Consider the following 21,761-nt stretch of genomic DNA (forward strand, 5'->3'; position numbering starts at 1 on the left):
AGGGCTGTATTTTGTACTGAAGATGAGTTTGTTTGTTGCTTCTTTACGTTAACTTGTACAGTTTGTTAGTGTATTACGAATACTGTGGTTTATTTTTTCTCTCATATTCGTGATTTCGTTGTTTTTGTATTGTCTGTCGAGTGGTTTGTTTCCAAAGAAAGCAACTTTTTTAGTAAAGTCGTCATTGTTGTTTCAAGTGCGAGCGGTATCTAAGGATTTCATCTTTGATCAAGCCATTAAATGTTGCTGTCAGGTGACACGATTCTCTATGTAGAAATTGGAATGTGTCTGTTGATTAAGTATGTGTTTGATGTCGAGGATATTTTCTTTGTAGTATCTTGCACCTTTGAAAACTACTACATCTAGGAATGTAATTTCTTGTGTTGAGTTTTCGTATGAAAACTTAAACGTTTGGTGCATTGTGTTGATCTTTTGAATGAAGTTAGTGAGTTGTTTGTGTTCCAGGAAAGATATCAAAGACATCATCTCTGAATGTTTTCTAGAAGTGAATGTTGTTGTGTCAAGTTCATGAAAAGCAATGTCTGCAATCTCTTGCGAGGCATTCAATCCCATGCTGCAGCCGCGGGTTTGGCGGAAATATTGCTTGTTAAATTAAAAACTGTTGTGTTTTAGAATTAGTAAAGCATTTCTATTAAGTCTTCCGTGGGTGTTTTTTTGATACCGTAATTTGTTTGAACGAGGTTTTGAGTTTAATGTTTCACTGACTAGCCAAATTGCTTCGTCGTGAATTGTGTTTGTGTACATAGACACTACGTTGAGTGTCATAAGAAATGCATGTTGAAGGAAATTTGTTTTTTTTTTTATTTCTATAAGGGACCGAGCACAATTAACGGCAGGGGGCGGAAGAGAAAATGGGGGGGGGGGGGCACGAAAAAAAATGAGTGTTCTTGGGGTGGGCCATGAAAATTCCAAGGAAGGTAAGGGGTGGGCCACCAAAATTTTTTACACCATGACAGACAGAGAATATTTTTCAGCATTTTTGTTCCTTGTTGAAGCTGGAGTTCCTTGTTAAACTTCTTGTAGCGTGATGAAATACCAAGTCTTAAACCTCACAATGCAGTTGTTCTGTGTAAAATCAGCAATATTATTATTGAAAATTGACTTCATTTGTCAACACAATACTGAAAAGTATATTCCCTTACAAAACTGAACTGCCTATTAGCCAGTCCACATAACTGTGTGGAACAGGTGGCATGGCTATTTGAGGGAAAATAGGCAGTCCATAGCAGCCCAACCTGCCACATGCCAGTATTGGAAATACGACATGTTAAAATTTGAACATTCATCACAAGCTATGCATGTGAAATCAGGCTCAGCCATGTGAAGTAACCATTCATTAGCAGTCCTATTGAATTCATGACAGAAGGGAAGATTGTCAATGGATTGAATGATAGCTTACACATGTGGCAGTAAAAATTTAGACATGCATTAATAAACTCAAAGGACTGACTTGTTTGTCAATTCTCATGTTTTCATATCCCTATTGTCTATTAATTTAAATAAATTAGGCAGCACTCATGTGTAGAGTTGTTTTTACTTGAGTTAAGTTTTTCAGGTGAAATTACTCATGTTTGCACAATAGAAATGTCACATGGGTCACATGCACTGGTTACCAGTTAAATTGTTCTCAGACTTAAATATTTAGTGGATACAGAAGCAACGGTTTGCCATTTTAAAGTGACAGTGTAAAGCTGTAAGTTTTTGATTTTGTTAATATTTTTGTTATGTATTACTTTATTGGTTCACAAATTTAAGTTGAATTAGCTCGTTGATATTATCAATACAACCAACATACACTTTGTGTGCGTGTATATATAAAAGTCCACGTGTTATTGTGTTCAATTAAAGTTTAGTCCAGACCAAAATGTGTTTTACCAACAATAACAATGCTGACTTTACATAATACAGGTTGTGAACACTGGACATTTGAACGTGTTTTAGAAAATCGAATAACATTTGCAATACTGGCTAACATGATTTTGAAAAGAGAGAAAAACCTGTAGTCGATGTACGAAGAACAAAATTTCTGCCAAAATTATGAAGTTACAGACTATCCCTTAAATATAGTTAGAATTAATTTAATTCATCTCCATTCAAAAAAAAAAGAGACCAGGATTTTCAGCATAAACCAATGAATATGACAAGAGGGAAGTAATGCAGATGGCTGCGAACGTCTGTGAGTAGTAAATTAAATCAGATAAATCAGCACAGATCAAATTTTAAACATCGTTTATTTTTATTTTCAAAATGTGAAATAATTAACACATGTTCACCGCTAAATATTCAATATGATCGGAACCTGCATTCTATTGAAAGTACTCACATGGTTGGATCTGTCAATAAATTTTGTCAGATCATCACACAACGACGAACACACTTGCGACGGTTCTGCATCTGCCATTGTAAAACTTTCGCGATCACAACTTACATAAAACTTAATGGAAACGCAGTACAGGTACTGTTCATCCCCAAACCGTTCAAAAATCGAGCTGGATCGACTAACGGTTCTGACGATGTATGATGTCGTGACTTTGGAAAGAGTTGCGTTTCGAGAGTGGACGGCACGCAACAGGGTATGAACGTAAGGGTCCCGTAAATGAGTATGCTGGAATTTAACAAGGCTGATCAGTATTGCAACGGGGTTCACTTAGTGTGCTGGCTGGCTTAGTGTGCTGGACTTCCGTATTTTAACTGATCTCTTCATATAAAGTCATTTTTGCTTATTAGAAAATTCTAAAAGAACAGTTTACGCGTACTTGAAATGTCAAAATTTTGCGACGGTCACGACCCTTGACCTTTCGAATTTGACCAATGCTTTGTGTTCCCACGCGATCGTTATCGGACACATTATACATTGCATCTCTCAAATGAGATAACGCATAGTTTTTTCAAGTATTAACGGCTGTTCAAATCTCCAGCTGAATCTTACGAATTATGGCTGATTTCTCAGTCATTTCTTCCCCCAGTGACGACACATTTTTAGTCAAAACAGCAAGTGAGTTAGGTCTATGTATGTTTCGGTGGGCATGAAGGTATATTTCCCCGCGACATTGTTGGATGCAGTGACCGAGATAGCAAGTCGCCGTGGACGATAATTTTCCATTGATCCGGTAAGTATGTGAAATGCATATTTATAAAGGGCAATTACGAAATTAGTATGCCTTATAGAGAGGCTTTTCTCTGCACATCGATGTTTCCCTGGGAAGCTTGGCTTTGTATATGGCCCGACATTTTTAACCTGAGCTTGAGGGCCAGTGGCAACAACTAGTCAAGTCAATACAACGTACACAAGCCCAATACATTTCTAGATATGTTACACTTTTAATGTGTTAATTTTGCACTCGCAAAGATGCATGTAAAAAATTCCTCTATGTGTATGTAACAAATCACACACATGTTCTGAAACTATATTGTAAATTTGTTGTCTTAATAAATGTTGCTAAGTTCATTCTCTTCTTTCTGTTTCATTTCAGTGTGCATATCAGCCAAGGCCCAAGAAAAATTCGGCAAGAATAATCATGACCTACCTAAAGAAGTCTTCAATATCAAATTTCAAAACAAAATAGGACATGAAAGACGAGACTTGGCCAGAGCTAAATGAACTCTTTTAAAAACTAATCTTTGACTAAATCACTTTTCACTGTGTCTATGAAATTTGTTGAAGCCAAAAATTTATTAAATTGGTCATCAGACTTACAGATATATTCAGTGTTTCCGTTAACGCAAAATCCTGCGTATTTTACGCAAAATTGTTCGGAAATACGCAAAAAAAATCATGACTGCGTAAACAAATACGCGTTGAAAAATGCCGCCCAATCACACGACGTACTTGGCCCGCACTACATAGCTACATTGCCTGAACGTGGTTCAATGCAGGACAAAAATAGAACATATGCACCTGCGTGCAAGTGACATTTATCATGATATTGCAACCATTTTAGACTTTAGCAGACCGCAGCACCTTATGCAACATTGTATTCATCATCACAAAACGTCATGTCAATCAGTTCTGTACAGACAATGGCACTACAGAAGCAAAAAATTCGAGAATCGATCGAGTCTACGTTGTTGGTAACACAATACAGTTAATGGTCATTACGCCGCATGTTATTTGGAAAGTGTTTACGGGTGACCATTTAGACTGTCGGGTTGCATTCTTGAGAGGTCCCGCTGGACTTTGAACAGTATCTGCTTTTTTGTTGGCCCTTTAAAAACACTAATTTCGTAGTCAGAAGGTATTTTCTTTGAACATGAACTCATTATACGGGACATGCATCACGGCATGGCAAACGTTCAGCTACACCTTGAAGCTTCCCAGGTTGTTGTTTTTTGTTAATAGAGCATGCGCATTACAGGAAAACCCCCAAGTTCTACAGAAAAGACTGCCCAACTCACTTCAGATACTGATTCCTACCGTACGCATTTTGAATACATTTTACGCAAATAAAAACTCAGTTGCGTAAAATCGTACGCAAGTTTTGAAATTGTAACGGAAACGCTGTTATATTTTGTGCTTTTTATTTTGAACGTTTGGAAAGGTGAGTCTGCTTGTGTTTGCTGTGATCAGGTGAGTCTGAGTTGCTTTTAACTCTGTTTGGGCTGTCCACGAAGTACATTACACTCTACCAAAAAGCTGATTTGAACGGGTAGGTAAAGTACCTGTCAAAGGTAGTCAAATTTCCAAGTTTGACCACATCATACTTCCTAAATCTTTGTTCACATATGCGCCTGACACAGAGCTTTGACAGGGATGACACAGTTGACAAATTCCCGCATTTGATATCAGTGTCACAGTATATGTAAATATCTATGTTTTCTCTGATAATTCACTGCTTTACCAAGGCTTTATATGTACATATATCTAATTACATTTCCCTCTAAGCAAAGGGACATATCTTCAAACAATAAACACATAGGGCAAGGTGACCATATACGGCTGATATTACGCCCGCACAAACGTGAAATAAAGCTACGCATACAGCTCCCCCTCTAAAGCAGGTAGTTTTCATCAATTACACCCCAGGAGGGAAATATGGGCAAAGGTGGCCATAAGCCGCTGAAATTCGGCCCGGACACATGTGAAATAAAGCAACACATACAGCTCCGCCTCTAAAGCAGGTAATTTCATCAATTACACCCCAGGAGAGAAATATGGGCAAAGGTGGCCATAAGCCGCTGAAATTCGGCCGGGACAAATGTGAAATAAAGCAACACATACAGCTCCCCCTCTAAAGCAGGTAATTTTCATCAATTACACCCCAGGAGGGAAATATGGGCAAAGGTGGCCATAAGCCGCTGAAATTCGGCCGGGACAAATGTGAAATAAAGCAACACATACAGCTCCCCCTCTAAAGCAGGTAATTTTCATCAATTACACCCCAGGAGAGAAATATGGGCAAAGGTGGCCATAAGCCGCTGAAATTCGGCCGGGACAAATGTGAAATAAAGCAACACATACAGCTCCCCCTCTAAAGCAGGTAATTTTCATCAATTACACCCCAGGAGGGAAATATGGGCAAAGGTGGCCATAAGCCGCTGAAATTCGCCGGGACAAATGTGAAATAAAGCAACACATACAGCTCCCCCTCTAAAGCAGGTAATTTTCATCAATTACACCCAGGAGAGAAATATGGGCAAAGGTGGCCATAAGCCGCTGAAATTCGGCCGGGACAAATGTGAAATAAAGCAACACATACAGCTCCGCCTCTAAAGCAGGTAATTTTCATCAATTACACCCCAGGAGAGAAATATGGGCAAAGATGGCCATAAGCCGCTGAAATTCGGCCAGGACAAATGTGAAATAAAGCAACGCATACAGCTCCGCCTCTAAAGCAGGTAATTTTCATCAATTACACCCCAGGAGGAAATATGGGCAAAGGTGGCCATAAGCCGCTGAAATTCGGCCGGGACAAATGTGAATAAAGCAACACATACAGCTCCGCCTCTAAAGCAGGTAATTTTCATCAATTACACCCCAGGAGGGAAATATGGGCAAAGGTGGCCATAAGCCGCTGAAATTCGGCCAGGACAAATGTGAAATAAAGCAACACATACAGCTCCCCCTCTAAAGCAGGTAGTTTTCATCATTTTTAAATATGGTTCACACAAATGTTTAATGCAACACATACAACATCCCTCAAACAAAACGTACTTAATCTAACCTGCTGAATGACAACAATCAAAACCACTAATTAAAACACACTTTTACTACCAACTGCACACATACTTTGATAAAGCAAAACCAATACAAAAATATGCAATTTGAAAACATTTATTCTATTACATAAAAATCATGTTCAGTACAAAAAAGTGACTAAGCATATATTGAAAATAAATAAATATCATTGAATCGCCCAATCAAGAGCGTCGTCAGGGGCAGCACGCAGAGAATGCGCCCCATCTCTTCTTGTGTGAATGTACTTCCCCCCATTTTTTTAACTTTTTTTCGTGTTTTGCATCTAACATCTCAAAACCTTTGTCAACTCTGGTGGCCCTCCAAGGGAGTGGCCGCCTGCAAAGGAACTTTCTCTTTCTATTTGGAGCAATATTAAATTCGTCGTCAGAGGAAGATTCGCAGGAGCCTGAGTCTGTCTCTTCACTGGAGATATAATCTGTAGTTTTCAGCAGCATGGTTATGTAATGTTTTTCCTGTTGACTAATTGACGATGAGGATTGAAGCATGTCACGGCGCCTTGTTAGTTTCTGCAAGGGTAAAAATAGAAGCTCTTAAATGTTTTTGACAGGTTATGATCGATCTATTATATGCCATACAACATACATTCAGGTTGTATCAATAAATAAGCAGAATCATTATATCTTTACAATACGAATTCAATGCATTCCTTATATGGTCACACATAGACATGGGTATTACTTGTCAAACAATGGCCCTAGAGATTATGGGACGTTAAGCTATACTTTAAACATATTTTGCAGAATAAAGAAACTGTGCAGTCTTATTATCTGATGTCAATGTTTACAAATATAATCAATGAAAACAAAATAAACATGGTCGATATCACATATTTAGCGTTTTCAGCAGTATATGTTTTTGGGGTATTGTCAAACAAATCTTAGCTTGAGTAGAACCTTTAATAACAGGTTTTTGCCACCTGCATGTACACAAATTACCTGTTGTTTTCTTTGTCTGCGGGCTTGTTTTTCTTAAACGACGCCACAGTTCCCTTTTGCTGCCGTTTGCTTTCGCGCCGTTTCGTCATAAAATAAGTTTTCGTTGCAACTGTAATAAAGAAGAGAAAGGAGATAATTACTTTCAAGGTAGGGACAAATTATAATCATTAAGTGAAAGAGAAGAAAGCACCAACCGATCAAAAATGTGTGTGATTGTCGTTAGTCAAACCATCAGCACAAACTGTTGGTAAGAAAAGGAAATAATGCAATCGTGCACTACATCAATGAAACTCACCATGAATAACAGAGTCATCTTCTGTCATCTGCCTTGGACAGCTGTCTTGATTTCCTTGTTTATCTGCACATTGTGCGCATGGCCAAACCTGGAAGATAACAGTTAACCAGAATGAACTAAGCTAAGCATCACAAATTAAAGTGAACCGTGAAAATAAAAATGATAGCATAGAAGGTTTGGAATGTTTATCCCGGAGGTACATGACACAGGTTTGAAATTCTTACTGATTTATTATGCTTGCTGCTTTTGCGGTACATACAGCTAGATTGAAAAATGTTTGATATATTGAAAACTATCTCATCAAAGAGCTCTCAGTTACATAATTTATTATTAAACACAAGAAAGTAAAATTTGTATATTCATTATATTCTTTCCAGATACTATTTTAGTATCTTCCTTCATCATTTGCGTTTTTAAGTTGTAGTTGAAATCGTTTAGTATTCGTCTCTATTGTCATTAGAGCAAAAAAAAAATATAAGTAAAAATGTATACTTACGGTTTGGTCGTATCCCACTTTTTACCAGCGTCTGCGTCGATAAGTCCATCATAAATGGAATGAATAGCACTCTGAAAAAGAATAAGAAATATACAATCAACATGTTAACCAGTGTTCACAGGTTCTCTGTTGTGAGGTAACAAAAAAAACATATTACAGAAATTCCGTAGTCATTTTGGAGCATAAGATATTCTTCGCACAATTCGTTGTTAATGTAGGCCTATTAAATGTAATAGATACACTCTTGCACATAGATTAAACAATGTGTGCAAGACAGCGGAGCGGCATTTCGGCGGCCCAGCTATGGGTCCTGATCACTGTATGTACTATCAAATGCTACCCGTATGATTTCCGTTTACAGTACAGTTATCAATAAAAAATTTAAAATGCATATTTCAACATTAAATGCAGGCAAGTGATTTTACAACGCTGTAAAATTCGCCGAGTGAAAACGTAACAGTAGACCTAAGCGGCCAAAGCCGTGCACTGTGCGCTATTGGCTGTGTGTCACATAGGCAATCCGAACGATTTCCATTTGCACGTTCAATCTCAATAAAACGCATGTTTCAACATTAAATACGGCTAGTTTTCAATCGGGTTCGAACCCACAACAGCATCAGTGGCTGGACAGAAAAGTGACTTTTAAAAAATTCGTACTGCGCCTGTGCCTTGCCGATGCTGTTCGCAACACAGGCGTGATACGACAGAACGTCTTTACGTACATATTATCGACGTTGCGTGGGAACATACTTCAACATCACGTCACAGGGGGCAGATGAAAGTCCCCTGGGGTTGGGAGGAGGTTTTCTTTGTGCAACGGTTCACCTTTAATATTTGATTTTATTAATTTTGACTGTGATATTTCAAATAAAGCTTTCGACTCCAAACTGTCTGACTGTGTTTCCAATTCCTTATCTCCTCTTCAACCAGTGCACATACCACACTAATTGCTGCGCAAACATTGCCAACTTGTTAATGACTGAGCGTATCAGCGGATTAGCTTATTTAAGTCAACACCACGGCCGTCCCACACGTAATGTGTGTGGGACGGCTGTGGTGTTGACTCAATCACTTAATCCGCTGATACCGACAGCGGATTAGCAAGTTGGCAATGTTTTCTGAGCAATTACAGAGGCGTATACACAAGTTGGAGAGGAGATAAGGACTTGTCGGTAATATATAAAGCAGTCAGACGGTGTGGAGTCGAAATCTGTATTTGAAATACGATAGTCAAAATTAATAAAATTACTTGTAGTAATAAAGAAAGCAGTCAGACGGTTTGAAATATTTGAAATATCAGCCAAAATTAATAAAATCAAATGAGGTAAACCGTTGCACAAAAAACTCCCTCCCCACCCCAGGGGACTGATTTCTTTCCCCTATGATCACGTCTGTATTGCGAGCACTGGCCGAGCTCGCTCGCATACACTAGCACTGGCCAACATCTCCCTGGATACAGGGCCTACGTCCTCGATTTGTCAAAATATTGCCTAAATCTAACTTGTCCATACCTTAAGTTTTCTCGATGGCCTTATTTTTCGCCTAGCCCGAGACTCTTCTGCCAGCTTTTCCTCGAGTAACTGCTGCTTTTTTAGCATTTCTTCTTGGTTCTTGAGGAGGCGCTGAAACTCTTCTCTGCTGATAGTAACTTCTTCAGTAGTACTAGTAGACGGTCTTGCGGCGTCAGTGCCCGGACCCACGTCCTCTCCACCCAGTAGAAGTTCTCGTCTTGCCGGATGAGACCAAGAATGGATGACGACTCAGTCAAACTGGACTGCGGAGTTACTTCTGTTTGATTTTCGGTGCTTGGCGTAGACATCGTAGATGATTTCGAAATGCTGAGGGTTGTTTAAACTTCGCGGTTGTTGTACTGTTTATATACACATATGTATGCAAATTTCGATTCATCTTTAGCATATACCACGCCCCATTAGGCTCTAACCTTTGACATTAATGGGAAGATCCACAAAATAATAAGACGCACTCGCACATTACACATTTGTCTGTGAACATAGATGAAACATTATAATTTGTAGGTTTGATTTCTGATTTCTGTAAAAGAGCCAAATTGTGGAGCCAACATTCGCGTATTTTAAATAGGCACTTTGTTTGAAGCGCACGAGGACGTTCTGAGCATGAGGGCGCTGCCAGACCTGAACTTTGAACTTCCTGTTCCTTGACAGAGTTTCCGGCGTGCAACGAGAGACGCGAATCCGAGAGCACAGAGAGTGCTACAGTATACAGGTAAGTTTATTTTATAAAGGCAAGGCAATCGGTGAAAAGGAATAAATGTTTTCTTCTCCATTTCACGCTTGGTATACATCGGTAGACGACGAAGTAAAACCAAAGTTACATTTCTCCCTCGGCATGTATCGTGGATGTGTGTACTTTATCCGTGGCGGACCGGTACAGAAATTCAGAATGGATCGCAGAATGTTTTGGAGGCTAGAAACTTGAATACGTACCGTTTCGACCCATGAATTCACCAAATCCTTGACTGAATTTTGGGCCTCCGCCGCCGATGGTACGGTTTGTAATAGTTGGATCCCCGGGTCCCCTTACCCCTCCCCTCCAAATGACCCTACGGTTCCGTGTTGTTTCGATACGTATCGGCCGCCGCGTGATATGCATGCGGACTTTTCTATGCATACCACGCGGCGGCCGGCCAATATGTATCGAAACACACGGAACCGTGAATGACCCCCACGGATATGCTGCCCCTGCTTCGATGTACAGATTTAGCCGTACGTAAGAAAAAATACTGCCAAGAAAGTAGCATCAACGAATGTATTGATTTGTATACCAAATCTCCATACAGCTTCAGTAGAAAATTAAGTCATGTTTACCACTCTACTTCAACTTACGTTCGTAGGGCAAATGTCACTGTTTCACCATAGAGGAGGCTATAGGCTAGAGCTACCAAAATTGGTAGTTCCATGGTTTCACATCGGCACGAGGGAGAGTGGTTTTGAACACAAATAGAGGAATAAAGAATACACTTTCAATTTTGTTATGGGCATAAAATCAAAAAAGCTATGGTCCTAAAAGCAAATAAATTCATTGTCAAATGCAGCGGTGAGCTCATGTCTGGAAATAGTCCAGAAAAACATTTTCTTATCAGGACAAGACTCAAATTATTGTAATCCATCCATTGTTTCCATGAACATTCAAGCGATTTAGTCATAGGTTTAAGGTTTTTGGGAAATGGCATGATCCTAGTACCACTGTTATGACACAAGTCATGACTAACAAAGCAAATACTTAGGCTTTCCCTATGTTTTTCCCTGTAGGTCGCTCCTACATGCCAGTTTGAAATAGCAATCTTCATCAGTTATTGTAATTGTTGACTGATACTTGAATTCTGAATACGGTAAGTTGCAAGATCCTTCCTGTTTAATTTTAGCGAGGAAGTAATGTTGCTACCACCATGGTTTCTTAGGTCTGTGTACTAGTATATACATCATGCCATAGCCAAGCCAGAATAATCAAGTATTGACAAAACAAAAAATATTCTTCAGATGACAATTTTAATTGGGTACAAGACAATATATATACGCTATTTGCAAAGAATTATGTGTTCTTCATAATTTTTTTCCCAGACTGTCATGTCAACACAATTGATCATGTATTTTTAATGTCTATACTGTCCCACTTATAATTTCACAATTTGTTGAATATCGAAAAATATTTGAAATCTTCAAACTATTCGAATTTTGTCTTGAGAATCTACCAAAATGTTAGTGTTAGAATGTAGCTAGTGTGGAAGGGTCTTGTTGATTTGCCCATCCTTCTGGTTTGTTTGAAAACTTGAAACTGAGCAAGGTGTTCACCCATTCTCACCTTTGATCACAGCAGCCAGTTCATGTTGTCAGTCGTCTGTAAACATGAAACAATACACTGTTTATTGCTTGTCCACTGCTTGTCCCTTATCTTGTCAGGTGTAAAGACCACATGCACTGGACAAACAATGCATTGTTCATTGGCTTGTCCACCGCTTGTAGGCTATAGAATGGTCAAATATGTACAGGAAGTAGACCATTTCATGCAACTTTCAGATTTCCTGAAGAAACTAGCTCTAAGTATGAACGTTTAGCTTGATAATCTGGTGGCATTCAGAGTTGTTATAATTGTCTAACAAACTGCTAAATGTGAGGTTACATGAAACATAGGGCCAGGTCCAAGCCAAGCACATGGTTGTAGCGGAAGAGTCTTGACTTTGCCAGCTGAAGTAATGTAGTGTCATCAAAGGTTTCCTAAAGAAGTTTACAAAATATTTAGCCTGTGTTGGTTTTAACCCATAATATTTATGACCCTGGTTGTTTCAGCCTGGCACCCTAGCCGTGTCTGCCCGTACAAGTGCAGCCCACACCCCAACTTTGCCATAAGTTCAAGAGCCCATGACTTCCTTGATGTTTTTTGTGGACCTGAGAGGTCTATACACATACACACTGTCGCAGATAATTGTGGGGTACAGAACTGCAGCAAAGCCCAACTTAAACTGTCATCTAAGTTTAACTTACCTTATCATTTGGGTGTAATCTTGCTGAGTAAGTTGGAGCAATATTTTACATGATGAGAAATACAAACATGGTAGTCATCAATTTTGTTAATTGCCAAAAGTTTATACATTTGCAGTTTCCCTAGTAAATTAGAGTCTGGTCTGTTGATTTATAATTTGCTAGTGACCCCACTTTAATTTTATAACAGCCCAAGAAAACTGCATACTCTAGTTACTCATAGCAAAAACATCTCGGGTGTCTGGACTGAAACAGCAGAGGTCATGAAAGTTACAGGCTAAAACTCACACAGGCCCTGAAACAACAAGAAATGGTGTGTGGGTTGATGGGTGTCTTTCTTTAACACTTGCTATAAAATAAGGCTTGGAAATGTTTGTGTATTTTCATCGCGTAAGAAATGTGAACTAAGTTTAAACTGCTACAAATATGGGTGAAGTTAGATAAACAAAACATTTTGATCACAATTCACGCAAAGCATGATGTAAAGAATACAAGGACACAAATAATCCCATCTGATGTAAAATCATCACTGTGCCTGTACTCCCATAACTAAGACAGTGTCTTTATTTTGGACAATGAATATTAACATAGTTATATGTAAAGTAGTGAAGCCAAGAAATAGAGTAGATTTCAGAGTAATGATCAATGTCAGTAAAGAAGCAGGTGATGATAGTTGAATTATGGTCAACATAACAGTAACAAGACAGTCTATTGTTTACACCAAGTTGAACAATTGCACATGTCTTTGCAAAACAAGACCATGGACATTAACCAAGCTAAAACCTTGTCATAAGAGACATTTTTTGGGAAAGGACATACTACCACACTGTCATGACACAAGTCATGACTAACCAAGCAAAAACTTAGGCTTTCCCTATATTTTTCCCTGTAGGTCGCTACATGCCAGTTTGAAATCCAGTTTGAAATAGCAATCTTCATCAGTTATTGTAATTGTTGACTGATACTTGAATTCTGAATACGGTAAGTTGCAAGATCCTTCCTGTTTAATTTTAGCGAGGAAGTAATGTTGCTACCACCATGGTTTCTTAGGTCTGTGTACTAGTATATACATCATGCCATAGCCAAGCCAGAATAATCAAGTATTGACAAAACAAAAAATATTCTTCAGATGACAATTTTAATTGGGTACAAGACAATATATATACGCTATTTGCAAAGAATTATGTGTTCTTCATAATTTTTTTCCCAGACTGTCATGTCATTTTTAATGTCTGGTGTGTCCCAATCATAATTTGACATTTTGTTGGATACGGCCCTGTGTATGGCTCTTGTGCATCCCTCATAGGCTCTTCACATAATGTTCACACAGACCACACTTTGTTTTGCTGTCAATGGTAACTTGTACGGTGCAGGTTCACCTGGGGACTGTTTCAGAGAATAATTCGAATTTTCCTGACAATATACCAAAATGTTAGTGTTAGAATGTAGCTAGTGTGGAATAATCTTGTTGATTTGCCCATCCTTCTGGTTTGTTTGAAAACCTGAAACTGAGCAAGGTGTTCACCCATTCTCACCTTTGATCACAGCAGCCAGTTCATGTTGTCAGTCTGTAAACATGAAACAATACACTGTTCATTGGCTTGTCCACTGCTTGTCCCTTATCGTGTCAGGTGTATAGACCACATGCACTGGACAAACAATTGTTTATTGGCTTGTCCACTGCTTGTAGGCTATGGAATTACAAGATAATATCCCATGATTCATTTTGATCTTTAGCAATAGATATTCCCCAGTCAAGCCTAGCATAGCTCACATGTGTAGAGAAAATTGTAGACAACATAAAATTTTGAAAGCATACTTTGAAGTAGACAATTATTGTCAATATCAGTCCAGATGATTTTGAAAATAATGCGTTACTGATAGAGGGAAATTGAAATTTTATAAAGTTATCAAGCAGTTGTGTGGCCAGCCAAACAGAAACATTGCAGTATGACAGGGACACTGGAAGAACCTTTATGTCAAATAAAATATGCTGAATTTAGCCTGCATTTGGTGTACCAATCTGAGCTTAAAGCATAAGTCTGCATCCGTAGTCAGGGCATGAAAATAATGCTGGTCTGAGGTCCTGGACCAGTGATTTTTTATCGCAGACCAGTATAAAATCACCCACAAAAGTCCGCAGACCAGTAGGAATGGGAGCCAATTAAATTTCGTTTTGGGGATTTTCCTGATGTCGGGGTCAAATGTTTCACTGAAGCAGCTTGTTATGCTAAAAAGCTAAATCACCATCACTTGGCAACAGAGGCGGGAACGTTTCCATCTAGTGCTTACTACATCATGTGAGATGCTGTGATCAGCGAATAGTACTAGTAGAAGTAATGCTTCTGGAGGTCTCCCGATAATGCAAACCGTGCTAAGGTTACTTGAGGAGTCTGAAATCTGTAAAGTTTATCAAGATGTTGTACTTCTTGTTAGATTATTTACCCATTGTTTCTGATTTGTCAAGAGCCTTTCAATTAGAAGACCTGTTGATTGTTGAAATTCCAGACAGACTTGAACAAACTGTTGTGAAACTAAATGCACTAAAATCTGTTCCTGGCAAAAATCTTAAATATTTTCTTGAAGTGATAGTGTTTTTGAAGGTATAGTGTGATGATCGTAAATTTGGAGTTTGGAAATCACTGGCAAAGCATTGATGCCAGAATACACTGTTGATGAAGTCTACGTCAATCTCATAAATAATACAATAAGATATATTAATGAAAGATTTGATATCATGAGCCAGTAACCACTCAAAGAAATGCAAAATCTTAAATTTCATAAATGGCTTTTAGGTGAGGAATTATATGAATATGGTAATGTTGAAATGCACAAACTAATGTAGGAAACTCCTGTTTCAAGTATTTCTCTGATGCAGAGAGAGAGTCAGTTTGCAGTGATTGGCTAGCAGTAAAAATCTATTGTAGGAACTTTAGAGCTAACTCTCTGCTGAGTGTGTATTCATTAGTATTGCAGTCAGTTCATGTTGTTGGTGAAGGCATGGTCAAGTTGTTAGATTATTTGTTCACAATGTCACCCAGCACAAGTGCATGCAAAAGAGGCTTTTCAAAGGTGAACAATATTAAAACGCACATCTATGACTCAAAATTTTCAAGATCAGCTGTTTATTATGTCAGAAGGGCCAACCCTTCAAAGATTTGATCCAGATCCTGCCATAGCAATGTGTCACTGTACTGTAGATTTCCCATAATTCATTATGATTTGTTTCCTCAGAGATCCCTGAGTGAAGTCCTCCATGTGTAGACAAATTCACAGACTATTTATCATAATTTTGAAAACGTACTTTTATTCACACTTTTCTTCTCAATTCTCATTTTAAATAATTTGGAAAATTATGCATAATTGAGAGAGGAGATGGCATTTTTGTGAAATTTGCCACAGATTGTGTCCTCAGCCATACAGAATAATGTGATGGAAAGTAGGGAGACTAGTTACACCTGTTTTATGAAACAAAAGGATATTGATTTTTTGCAATGGAAGTGACAAAAGAAATTTGCATGCTAAGTTTTCTCAGAGAACGACCCCTTCAGTTCGTCATAACTTGCTGCCCAAAAAGCACGGCATTGTAGTACCTACAGAATGTTACTTTTATGGTTGTTTAGTGGTTATTTTGAATTTTTCACTAAAATATCTAAACGTACTTTTATTAGATATTGTTAAAAAATATTCTGATGCTGTACATTAGTGCTTACACGCAGAACTGAAAAGTTTTTAGAAAAGTAACCTTCAAGGATACAAATCAAAGAGAATTGTGAGTAATTTTTTGTGCTGTGAGGTGGCTCATTACCCCTGAAATAGGTAGACATATTGAAGGACACAAACTCTCGGGTACTCGTAAGACAGAAACTACTGAACAAGAACTTGTGAAATCTGCCAAGTAAATGTATACATGTATGCAACATGTCTCTGTATGTGCATCCCAAGCAAACCTCACCGAAATAAAAGCAAATTTAAAATGAGTAAGAGAACTGAATCATTTGTGTATTGTTATGCAAAGTTTGTGGACCAGTGGATTTTACCTTGGGACCAGTGAAAAAAAGGGAAATTTTCAGGCCCTGGTAGTATGTACGTCTTTAACCCTTTTCCTGCTAGACAGTATCACTCCCCCATCAGCCAAGTCAGTAAAAAGCGGTATTGAGCCAAAACATGAAGTATTTTAACCAACTTGGCTTGGTATGTTATAGGATCTTTAATCCAAAAATATCAAGTTTACAGTATTTATGTTTTCAACAGCTTTCAAATGTACAGTATTGTGTTAAAATACACCATATGGAATATGTTGTGTTTCATTTATTTTAACCATCTTGACCTGGTGGTGAAATATGGACTTGGCAGGAAAGGGTTTAGCCGTTCACTGTAAAAATTTGAGAACCACTTCGCATTCAGCTTGTATTTAGTGTGTTGATGCATTTGGGGCTGTAGATGGGATTTTGTTCGAATGAAGTTGTCAATGCCCAATGAGCTGATAAAATGTGAAAATGGGCAGAAATTAATAAACCGAGAACCGCTGTTCAGATTGGTTTGAAAATTAGTGTGCAAGTACTTTAGGTGAATCTCATACGGTTCTATGTATTTTGTGAAGATATCTTGACTTTTTATTGTTGCTGAAATGTTTGGTGATTTCCTCACTTTTGGTGAAACATCTACTCTGAAACAGCTGGCCAAATCGCTTTCAAATTTATTTTGGTTGTTTGCAAGTGTGTTACCTTTCTAATTTTATTTACTTAAACATATACACAATCAAGTTAATTTTTGTGTGATATAATCCTAAAAGACTGCCAGTAGACTTGCACAGTTAGTTGCATATACAAACTCTTCAGTTGTTGTCAAGAATCCTCATAACACAATGTCAAAGATTTAAATAATATGAATTGGTGGGGATTGTGTCATCAGTGATGACTTGTACTTGATAGACGTATATACAGCCACATGCAGAACTGCAGATATATCTTTGTTCATATCTTGTAATTTGTATTCTTTGTTTTGTTGTTCTTTAGCACCCGATGGCTTCAAAAAGGAAACATTGTCCACACTGTGATGATGAGGTGATAGTAAAAGTCTACAAGCAGCACCGCAAGCGATACTATAATGAAATCTCTGACACCTGGACCACACTTGATGACATTGACCGAGAAGAAGAAGAATTACTGTTCAGTGATAAACGTTTTAAGATATTGTCTGGCAATGATGTTGACTCTGTCAGTTTTACTGATGATCAGCATGGACTCACAAGTGAAGAGAACATGGACATTGAAGGAATTCACGAGAACATTCAACATGGAGAAGAATTACTCCAAAATTTTATAAAGGATTTAGAGGAGGAAGACCGTGTGTACTTCTGTGAACCTGGTACAGACGAGGAAAGAGATTTTGTGAGTGGGCATTGTGAGATTTGGGACACTGTAGACGAGGACGATATAAATGAGGATTTCAAGGAACACTTAAACTCCTCAGATCTTTTTGTATCAGTGTCTGCAGCAGAGTCACATGATCCAAGGTTATTGACATTAGCCAATTTGTTTTGTCTTTTCCTTTCCTACCTGTGGTATTTTCACAATGTGACAGATGCATGTATGATGTTGATACTTGGTTTTTTCAAGACATTGTTTCATGTTTTAGGAGCAATATTCCCATGCATTTCTGCCTTTTCTATTCTTTTGCCTGTAAGTTTATACAAACTGAAAAAATCCATGGGTCTACATGAAGACAGGTTTATCAAATATGTTGTTTGCCCAAAATGTTGTTCAGTATATAAGTTCAATGATTGTTACAAGCGAGTGGGTAATAAAAATGTGCCTGTCAAATGTAAATTTATTGAGTTTCCTGCACATAAACAAAAAAATTCAGGCAACCGTGTGGAGCACCTTTACTCAAAGAAGTAGAACTACAGGGAAACAAGAAGCGTTTATACCCATTTAAAGTATATTGTTACAAATCTGTGCTACAGTCTTTATCAGATCTGGTCAAACGTGAAGGTTTTGTAGAAAAGTGTGAACTATGGCGTGACAGGAGACCAACGCCCGGTGTCCTGTCAGATATTTATGATGGCAGAATTTGGCGAGAGTTTCAAACTGTAAATGGCCGGTCTTTCTTAAACTTTCCACAAAATTATGCATTTCAGTTGAATTTAGATTGGTTTTGCCCATTCAAACATCTTCCGTATAGTGTAGGAGCACTGTACATGGTAATTCTTAACTTGCCACGTGTTGAACGGTACAAGAAGGAAAATGTCATCCTTGTCGGGTTGATACCAGGTCCTCGGGAGCCTTCACTGAATGTTAATTCTTTTCTCAACCCTTTAGTTGAAGAAATGAAATTGTTATGGGATGAAGGTTTAACGTGTTCCATTATAGAATCTGGCAAAAAAGCAGTTTGTAAATTCCATGCTGCTTTAATTAATGTAGTATCTGATGTACCAGCAACAAGAAAACTCTGTGGGTTTGTGGGACATACAGCTAAAAGGGGCTGTTCTAAATGTGAGAAAGACTTTGTGTGTAACAACTTTGGTGAGAAAATTGATTATGGGGGTTTTGAACCTGCAAAAAAGCGAAACAATTCTGATCATCGGAAACAGGCTGAAGAGACTGATCAACAAATGTCTAAGAAAGATAGGAATTCATTAGTATCAAAATATGGGGCACGGTATACATCTTTAATGAGACTTGCATACTTTGATTGTGTAAGATTTCATGTCATTGACCCACTTCACAATTATTTCTGGGTACAGGCAAACACATTATGAAAAATATCTGGCTAGACAAAGACAAACCAAAGATTTCTAAAGATCAACTTGAAACCATCCAACAAAAAATTGACATTACCAGGGCTCCATCAAATATGGGCAGAATGCCATTAAAAATAGCAACAAGTTTTGGTGGTTTCACTGCAGACCAGTGGAAACATTGGATTATTCTGTTTTCAGTGTTTTCATTGAAAGGAATTTTACCAGGGAAAGAGATGGAAATGTGGCGCCTTTTTGTACTGGCCTGTCATATGCTGTGTGCTCCGGTGGTAACTATAGCTAATGTAGCTAAAGGTCATTCATATCTAATGCAATTTTGTCGCCAGTTTGAGAAGATTTATGGCTCTGAAAAAGTGACTCCAAATATGCACTATCACACGCATTTAGTTGACTGTATTCTAGATTATGGACCTGTGTATTCGTTTTGGACCTTCCCATATGAAAGATACAATGGTATACTTTCTGATTATTGTGCCAATCACAGATCAGTAGAAATACAGATAATGCGGAAATTTATAAATGAACAATTACTTCACAGCATGCCTAAACCAAATGACTACCAGGAATTCAATTCATTTTTCCCTCTGAGTTGTCAACAGAATGTATCTTCACCATCACAGGCACAAACTGATGATGAATCAGTATCAATATTAGGTAGATTGTCACTAGGAATTGAGGAGTTTAATTGTCACTTGCATTAAAAACAATGCACTTATTTCATATGATGGGTCCTATTTGTATGGAATTCCTGGATGCATCATGGACAACTAATCTCAGAGACATGTACAGCACTTTTCTTGTAGAGTCTGCTCTTGACACACTGACTGGTTACATTAAGAAATGTGCTGCTGTGAAAGTGGGACAAGATTTACTGGGATCTGAAGACTCACGATACAAAAGATCTTCATAATTCTGGCTCGCTGGTGTACACTGGGTGGCAAAATGATCATCACAATGGATTACTAAGACCGGGTGTTATCGAGTACTTTTTCTCTCAGTATTTGTATGTGAATAGCAAACAGGAATTATTTATATCAGCAAAGGTGCGATGGTTTCAACAGCATCACAATGTCAACTATTATGGTGAACCAGTGGAGGTTTGGTGTAAGGATGCATATGAAATGTCTGGGCCAGCATCATTCATTCCACTTCAAAAAATTCAAGGGAAGTTTATCGCAGGTTTTGACACCATTAATAGAGAGAAAATAATGTGTGTCATTCCACGTGCAGTTAAAATGTATTTGTGAAATGCAAACATGAGGTGGCATTTTTTCTTCTTATTGTAAATAATATGTATTTATTTTATTGAATGGCAAAACCGTGTATATTCCAGTAGCCCAGTTCATTGTTAATAAAAAAATATCTGTTGTGTTAAAATACATCTGAGATGTTGTTTGTGTTGACTCTTGTGTGCGCAAGCCAGTAAGCTTTCTGTGTTTTGCACTTGTTGGTGTTTAATGATACCTGTTTCAGCAGTTCGATACTTGCAAGCGAGCTTTAGGATGTTGTATAAAAAATGAAATTTCACCAAATGAAATGTATAAAAAATAATTAAGCTTATCACAGTGTATGAATATGCATAACGCTGGTCTATTCTTTCATCAGAAATTTAAAAAATATGAAAAAGTGAATTATTTTGAACGTAAAGCCTCTTTGGAAATACATGAATGTCACAGTCACTTATTTTGAACAATCCCACCCCCCGCCCTCCCGTGTCGCCACAAATACACCTCACCTGATTTGTATTCGCGTATTGGGTGAAGAGCGGAATTGTATAAAATTAGTGACTATTAAAAAAATCTTACGATGACTAAAAATGTAAAAATAATGGCATGGCATGCCCCCTTGAAAAATATCTTCGCCCTCTCCTCTTCTAAAACTTTGTTTATACGCCCCCACAGATTTTTGCTTCGTCCCCTCTCCGCGGTTATTTTTGTCAACCCCCTGCCCGTTGACGAACACATTGATTTCCCCTGTTTTGACAAAAATTGATTCCTCCCTTGTGATTACTTTCACTCGTATTATATTCAGGAAAAAACTGCACACATCAGCTCTCCTTGATTTATTTTGTCTGCATTTTTGTCATAGTGTGGTTTTTTGTGTACTCTTTAGCCATGATGAGACAGCGGGCTGTAAAACTTTACCAGCAGTTTCCACCTTTACAGGAAGGCTCTAAAGGTCACCGTGTGCTTTTACCCTTTCCATAAAATTATCCGCTGCCAGCCAGATAAACTATTTTCCTGCCCTCGAAAAACTCAAAGCCCCCCACAAATAAATAAAACAATTCGCCCTCACAAAATTGCTCCTGAAACAGCATCTTTAATGAACAACCCGTTATCTGCTCCTGTATAGTTTATACATCTACAAGTGAGCGAGCTGGCGAGTTAGTTAAGTGCAATCACTGCACCCACATCGCAAACCTGGAACTCTTGGTTCACAAGTCGATTTTTTTGTCTGTCCTGATTTCTCATATATTACAGATATTATTTTTATTGTAAATAAATACAACACACATGCATACTTCCGACGATCGACGTT

At 38.1% G+C, this 21,761-nt stretch overlaps 1 protein-coding gene and 3 long non-coding RNA genes across 4 annotated transcripts in view; 2 read left to right on the forward strand and 2 right to left on the reverse strand.

Annotated features, from left to right (window-relative positions):
- Positions 1-21,761, reverse strand: part of LOC139123450 (piggyBac transposable element-derived protein 4-like) — a 909,605-nt gene that overhangs the window by 797,471 nt on the left and 90,373 nt on the right. The window lies entirely within an intron of this gene.
- LOC139148935 (uncharacterized) lies at positions 2,850-3,721 on the forward strand. Its single transcript, XR_011556040.1, has 2 exons — positions 2,850-3,131; positions 3,495-3,721. It is a non-coding gene; the product is annotated as an uncharacterized lncRNA (long non-coding RNA).
- Positions 6,277-9,965, reverse strand: LOC139123421 (uncharacterized). The gene is made up of 5 exons (XR_011549658.1): positions 9,455-9,965; positions 7,944-8,014; positions 7,448-7,535; positions 7,153-7,261; positions 6,277-6,723 (listed from the first exon to the last, which is right to left on the reverse strand). It is a non-coding gene; the product is annotated as an uncharacterized lncRNA (long non-coding RNA).
- LOC139123429 (uncharacterized) lies at positions 10,098-20,609 on the forward strand. The gene is made up of 4 exons (XR_011549660.1): positions 10,098-10,187; positions 11,234-11,313; positions 13,353-13,441; positions 17,479-20,609. It is a non-coding gene; the product is annotated as an uncharacterized lncRNA (long non-coding RNA).

This window comes from Ptychodera flava, chromosome 2 (genome assembly GCF_041260155.1).
Source record: "Ptychodera flava strain L36383 chromosome 2, AS_Pfla_20210202, whole genome shotgun sequence".
Classification (NCBI taxonomy): domain Eukaryota; kingdom Metazoa; phylum Hemichordata; class Enteropneusta; family Ptychoderidae; genus Ptychodera; species Ptychodera flava.